Source organism: Rhincodon typus, chromosome 17 (assembly GCF_021869965.1).
Source record: "Rhincodon typus isolate 14 chromosome 17, sRhiTyp1.1, whole genome shotgun sequence".
NCBI classification, from domain to species: Eukaryota; Metazoa; Chordata; class Chondrichthyes; order Orectolobiformes; family Rhincodontidae; genus Rhincodon; species Rhincodon typus.
The window spans coordinates 14,681,527-14,689,366 of NC_063348.1; positions in this window are offsets into that span (position 1 = coordinate 14,681,527).

The following is a 7,840-nucleotide window of genomic DNA, read 5'->3' on the forward strand; positions in this document are numbered from 1 at the left end:
CCGATGCAGAACAACCAGCCATTCATTCTTTACCACCGGGGCATACACGTGAATTAGTCTCAGAGGAGTATTTCTATACGTGGCACCTGCTACAAGGAGGCACCCGCCACCACCACCTTAACTTGGGAGATGATGAAGTTGCCTTCTTGCAGCAGAATATCTGAGCTGGAGGTATTGGCAATCATTTCTTCCCAACCAAATCGAAGGCCCGTGGGCCCATAGGTTTGACCATTTCCTGTAGCTGCTGAGGTATGGTTTCCCACACTCCTACTTTGATATTGGCTAGGCAAGCCAGTATGCAAACACATTGCGTCATAGAGTTAAAGCTATGCATGTTAATACTGGCAATTTTAAAACCCATTTTGAGAGTTCATAGAATTACCCATTGACCCATTGTCTGTTCACCAATGGTCTTGTCACTGGGGCATTCTGCATCCCGTGATGTGGGTGAACTGTTGGACACTCTCTGGACTGAGGTAGCCATCCTGTTACTCCTTAGGGGGAATACCCTGATCCGATGTTGTCGGGGCAGGAATGAAGCCAAGAAGTTCCAGTTCTGAGGTGGGCAGAGGGACTGCTGTGCTCTGCTTCTGATATGGAGCAGCGCTGCTCCCAGTTGCCCAAATCTGTGGGTGTGGTGGGTACCTCATGTTTCCTGATCGCTGGAGGTTGGGTTTCACTGGGCCCCTTGGGGCATCTGACATTTCTGATGTCTCCTCCATGGTACTGTGCCTCTTTTTCTGTTGGTGGCGATCCTTCTGCATGTCTTCGTCATTAGACAAGCTGCTGTTGTGTCCGTCATTCAGCTGCCTCTTTCCATTTTGCTGTGGACTTGTGGGGGCCCGATGCATTTTTTTTTTCCAGTATCCACTCCCCCACCTCCTTTGATTCCTCCTCCTCCAATGACTCCGTCTGCTCAGGTAGAGGTTGGGTTAGTTCAGCTACTACACTAGCTTCCTTTTCCTCCTCTCTGGCCTGTCCTTCCTTCTGGGTGCCTCCTTGTATCAGTTTTTTTGCTGGACAGTGATGCCTTACTATTATTTGGGATTCCACAGCTCACATAACCACTTCCAGCCATCTGAATATGTGTGGCATCTCTCCGCTCCTGTCTTTGGCAGGGATCGTACAGGTGGCCTGCTTCCCCACATAGGTTGCAGCTCTTGGTCTCCTTGCAGTCCTTAGTCAGGTGCCCGTCCTGTTTGCAGCTTCTGCAGAGGATCACATTGCAGTCCACTGCCATGTGCTCTGAGCTCCCAAAGGTTCAGCACACTCTAGGTGCCCCACATATGTCAGGTAGTCTCGGTTCTTTCCAATCGAGAAGCTGGAAGGCGAGTGGAGGATGTTCCCACTGGTGTCCACCTTCAGGGTCAACCTTGACCTGCCACTTACTAGTCCAGATTCCAAAGGGGTCCACTACATTGAAGCTGCCTGCCTCACTGCAATGTCCTTACCTTCCCAGAAAGTTCTGGACATCTCCTGCTAGAATGCAGTGGTAGTTCATGTGGATTGTAACAACCCTGCTCCTTTGTGCAGGGCGAACAAATAATAATGCTGTGGACAAGAGGAGAGGGGACCCTCACCACCTTCAGGAGATGCTCACATTGCTTCATGCTCCTGAAGGTCATGTCAAAGTAGCCCCCTCTGGGGAAATCCTGCAGACATCAAGTATCTGCTGCTTGGAAACTGCAGCAATCTAAAAGCGCTCTTTTCACGAAGAAGTGGACTGGCAATTCTTTCTCCATCTTCTTCACAATCACCCTGCCTATATTGCAGACCTCCCTGACCTATGGTGCGGGCACTAGCAGAGGCCATAGCTCTGGTTGATTAGTCACTGAACAGGGGTTAGGCCAAAGCCAGCGTTAAGATCCACCAATTGTAGCTCAGCTCAACCAATGATAGTCCAAGTTTAGTTCACAATCCAGCGATGATCTCAAGATCTTCTGATGGTGGAGGTTTTCAGGTCAGACTCTGGATCAAGGTTTCTCCCCTGTCAGTGCAGTAACCTGTACCCGTAGGATAAGAACATTAGTTGAGACTCTTACGAACCTAAATTCTGAATCCCCATATCTACCTCACTCGCAATCACATCCTCATGTCAAAGTAGCTTTCTAGTTCTGAAGAAAGGTCACTGGACCTGAAAAAGTGATTCTGCTTTCACTCCACAGATGCTGCCATACCTGCTGAGTTTCTCCAGCAATTTCTGTTTTTGTTTCTTAATTCCAGCTAGTTATGCATCTATGCTAATGCAAGCATTATCTTGACATGCTCTTCACTGTAAGACAAATACGAGAAAAATGCTGACAACAGCAACTCTCAAATCACATGGCCTTAATTGACCTCACTAAGGGCTTTGAGTCTAACAACTGGGATATGGATTATGGAGCACCTTGCTCAAATTCGACTGCACACTTCATCAATATCCTCTACCTGCTGCATGGTCCCATGCAAACTATGAATTTCACCAATGATCCACTGTAGAAACAACACAAGTGCATATTGGGATCAAGCAAGGCTGCACCACTGCATCAACGCTTTTTTCCATCTTAGTCACTACCATACTCCACTCCATGTAGTTCTCTGCTGAAGTGGAGCTTCTCTACAGGATGAAGGGAACGCTTTTTGACTTATATCTCCTCCAGAATGAACACCATTCCAACTTCTGTCATCAAGCTGCAAAGCAGAAACAATTGCATTGTGGACAGTCACAGGCTGAGCTCCAGCCCATAATTGAGTACTTCATAGAGGCCTATGTGACAATAAGCCTTAGGCTAAACATCCAGAAGACAAGGGTTTCCTACCAGTCTGTTCCCACCATGCAACACTGCCCAACTATCAAAATCTACAACAATTCACTGGACAAAAGGGACCCTAGCTTGTCTGTTGCCTTCCCGGTGCCAGGGTCAAGGATTTCTCTGAGTGGGCACAGGTCATTCTCAAAAGGGAAGGCAAGCAACCAGATGTTGTAGTATACATTGATACTAACGACAGGGAGGAAGAGTGATGACATCTGCAAAGGGAGTTAGGCAGTAAATTGAAAAGCAAGGCCTGTAGGGTTGTAATCTCGGCATTACTTTGTGTGCCATGTGCCAGTGAGGCTAGGAATAGGAAAATGGTATAGTTAAATATGTGGCTAAAGGACTGGTGTAGGAGGGAGGGCCTCTGATATGTGAATCATTGGGATGTCTTCCAGGGCAGGTGGGAACTGTACAAGAAGGACAGGCTGCACCTAAGCTGGAGTGGCACCAAAATCTGACAGGAAGGTTTGCTAGTATTACTCGGGATGGTTTAAACTAGTGTGGCAAGGGTGTGGGAACCATCCCTGGACACGTTGGGCACTTTAACATGGCCTTTCCACCTAACCTGCATATCTTTGGAAAAGTTTAGAGATTTGAGAGGTAGGTTTTTTACACAGAGGTTAGTAAGTGCCTGAAATGGGCTCCCAGAGGAAGTGGTAGAAGCAGATACTTTAGCAATGTTTAAGTGCAATTTGACAGATACATGAAGAGACAGGGAATAGAAGGTTACAGACCACTTAGAGGCAAAAGGTTATTGGTTTAGAACAGCATCATGTGTTGACACAGGGTTGGTGGACAGAAGGGCCTGTTCCTGTGCTGTACTTTTCTTGCGTGGAATGATTCTGATAACCTGAGACCCTACTTTTCATGAGGGCAGACATCAATGTCAAAACTCAACATCACCTCCTGTGTGCCAGCACGGCCTTCTGTCATCTGAGGATAGCGTGTTTTATAAATATTTTCCTCAAACCTTGCAGCAAACATATAGTCTAGGGTAGTAGTAGTATAAGTAGTAGTATAAGTTTGCTCTACTGTTTCCTATTTGAGACATATAGTGACCAGCAATACCTCAAATCAGTGGTGATTATCTTTGGAAATCAAATGGAATATCTATGATGATTTAGCCACAGGGTGGGGACTGTCTACTTCCTCATCAAAACGTCACTCTTCACATCATAACGCATAATGTCTTTTTCAGTCTCAGCTGTCTTGAACAAGCACTTCACCAATCTGCTGAACAATTCAGCATTTTTAGTCTTGAAGGCTTTAACACTAATATACTCATCCAAGACTTTTTAAAAGAACTTTAAGCAGCTTGACATTCAAATTATCTGCCACAACTGATTCTACTTCAATTTGTTTAGCCCTATCAGCCTGGGACCCATTCACAACACAATCTGGCTATCATCTGGTTTTTCTGAAAGACCCAGAGATGCCAATATCTTATTCCCAAAAACTCCACACTTGGAATAGGCAAACAAAGGGTGACATCAATGGTAACCAGGCCAGTTACTAGATCAATTTCAAATCTACTCAATATAAGTCAGCAGGTAATAATTTACATTAATTCCCTGGATCGATACCTGGGGAAAGTCATGTCGTCTGGCAACATCAGAGACTGTGTCATCCCAATTCGTTTTTATTCGTTCATAGGATATGGAGACTTCTTGCCCATCCCTAATTGTTTCAGAAAAGGTGATGGTGAACTGTCTTCTTGAATCACTGCTGCCATTAGGGTATTGTTCAGAAGGAGTGTCCAGAATTTTGACTGGTGGAAGACAAGAGATTGAATGTGACTTGGATGGATCCTTGCATGGAGTGGTGAACCCATGGACATGATGTCCTGATCTTTTTAGGTGATACTAGTTTCATGTTTAGAAGGTGCTTTTGAAAGAGCTTTGGTGAGTTGCTGCAATGCATCTTGTAGATGGTACCACATTGCTGCTTCTGTGTGTTGATGGTGAAGAGATCAAATGTTGAATGCGGTAAATGGGGTGCCAATCAAAATGTTGCTTTGTTCTTGAGTGTTGGTGGGGGAAGCACCCATACTGGCAATGGGGAGTATTCCATCTATTTGTAATTTGTCAGTGGTCAGGCATTGCATAGACAACTCATCTGAGTTACTCACTGCAGAATTCCAAGCCTATGACTTGTAATTATACAGCTCTTCTAGTTCCATATCTGGACAACAGTAACTCCCAGGATGTTGATAGTGAGGAATTCCCCAATTGACTTCCCTGTTTGACCAGATAAATTTGTGGACATTTTTTCTTGAACTAAACCCTCCTATAGCTTGTTATGCAATCTATTCAGTCTATCAGCGAATGTGGGAGAAACCACTTAGCCCTGAATTTTATTTGCTAGAACAGTATTTCGTGTATGTGGTATGACAAGGTAAGAAAGGGTAAGCTGACTCCTCTTGGATCAACCCTCTCAGTTGCTTACAGCAAAAGTTTTAAGTTCTTTGCAGTATGACACACTACCTCTTTCCAGTTAAAATGTAGTTATCTAGTTCTACTGTGAGCAGTAAGGAGTCAACCTCAGGACTTTCTCAAGTTAAAGAAAGGGTAAATCTATTATGTGCTAAACCTGAAAAAAATAATAGATGTAACATCAAGCCCTTGTACAGTTAGTTATGTCCTCATACTCACAGGTTTAAAGGGGATAGTGTCTAGCACAAAGGAAGGAGAAAAAAAAACAGTTTATGGATCTTTGGTTGTCTTTGAGGTAAGGCATTTTAACATGTGGCCAAGGTTGGTTTGGATGCAGTCAACAGTAGTGAATGTTACTGTTATTTTGAAGTTCTTAGGCTCCCTCATGCTTCTTTGGATTATTTCCATGGGAATCAGACTAGTTCCTTTGAGAAAGAGAGTTACATGGAGACAGCAGCTTCTCTATCTGTAATGCCCCAAAGGTTCTTGGAACACACCTTTAAATACTGGTTTAATGTGTATTTCTAAGAGGTCATTTCCAGTGGGTTGTATTGCTAAATGTTTTCCTGATACTATAGTAGATTTTGATGGATCTAGATTGTCAGGATTCTCTCTTTTTGCATCCCCCACCCCACAGAAGACAATTTCTTTATTCTCTCACCTCCACCATGATATGGCTTTTCATTTTTAACGGTTTGCTTTATTTCAGCCAAATTTGCAGTAATTCAATCATTTGAAAGTTTTTAAGTCATATTTTCAAAAATAGAGATATGTGCTACAATTTAACTGTACTGTATGATTTGCACTTTCAACATCGAGACCTCATATGTCCTTTCTCTATTGAAAATGTGACACGTTGGCCCCCTCACATTAAACCTGTCTTTTGGATCTTCTTATATCAACCTGAGGAATGCGTTTTATCTCTTCTTTACCATCTTGCTCAATAGAGCTAGATTCCTTTTCATTTTCAAAATTCCTGTCTCTCCAACTAATTAGGAAGTTTCCAAATTGGGGCCAGTTAGTAATGTGTTTGTAGGTCAAATAATAAGCATCTGTCACAACTGAGGCCTAATTTGTTTGAAGAGATTTGTGATCATCCAGGTGGGGTTTTATTCTCAAAGGAGCACTACAATGAATTCATCTATTGGAATCATAGCCTTAAGGATATCAAAATGTTTTCCACCTTTCATTGATCTATGCTGCCCAGCAACACCATTTCCCCATTTCTAACAAATTCCACTTAGATTGGCCTTGGTTCTTTTACAAATTTCTATCTATAGACCCCTGGTACCACACAGTAGGCATTGACAATAACAGAGTTCACTGTTTCATAGTCAGCTGAATGCTCATACAGTCATAGAAGTCTGTAGCACAGAAAAAGGCCCTTTGGCCTGTTGTGCCCACACTAGTCAAAAATAAGTACCTAACTTTTCTAATCCCATTTTCCAGCACTTGGCCCATACCTTGTGTGCCTTGGAATTTTAGATGCGCTTCTAAATAATTCATAAATGTTATCAAGGTGTCTGTCTCTACTACCCTTACAGGCAGTGAGTTCCAGATTCTCACTATTCTGTTCTGAAAGAGATGAGTGCACCTTCAGCCTTGCCCTGCAAAGGCATTCTGTTCAGGCCAGAAATTCCAGGTGATGACAATCTCCAACAGCATCCCTGTGATGTTTAATGGTATGGTTCCATTTCATGTTGATGAAACATCTATCTTCTCATTCTGTACCTTGATAGACATCTAGGTACTGCCCATTATACTCTAAATATGGAGGAGGCTGGCTATAGAAGTGAAACCAGTACCCTTTACATGTGTGATATCACATCCGTTGAGAAACTGATCAAATCAGCCACCCTTGCACAAAGGTTTTTGTACTAAAGGTCCAAAATAAGGTGGTGAAACAGATGTTTTGGAACTTTTCAGAATTTAAACAAGTAAGATTTATTAGTGGAGACCCTGCAGCCTTTGGAACACAACTTCCGAGTTCAATAACTTTAGAGACTGATTCCATCCTTTAATGGTTTTTATCCACCCCCCCACCTGGTCCTGTCATGACAGTGGTTGCTTTTAGAATACCCAAACCATTCTCACCCACACTCAAGCCTATTATCACAATGCATACTTTCACTCCCATTCCTACCTACTCATAGTTCTCATTATCACTTACTCAACTTCTTTTCTATCCTGGATTACTATCAATAATCCCCTCCCTTTCATATCTGTTTCTTGGTGTTCTGTTTTCACATTCCACTCACTTCTTCCGGCCACCGACTTGTCTTCAGCATTTATACCAGTTTTTTTGAGATCTACGCTGCCAACTGTTTTGATGAAGAGTCGCCAGATTCAAATCATTAACTGTGCTTTCTCCTCACAGATGTTGCTACACCTGCCGCATTTCTAGCAATGTGCTTTTCTTAAGATTTATCACTGACTTTTCCCATCGCCAGTGCAAAAATCAACATGGGTTCCTTTGATGTACAACAAAAATTTGTCTTTTTTAAGTGTCTTGAAACAGTTGCCAAAAACTTACCTGAAGGCTGTAGCAGAGAGACTGGGAGTCAGCTCAAAAGCTGGAGCTAGCAAGGCAGAAACCATTGAATAATTGACTTG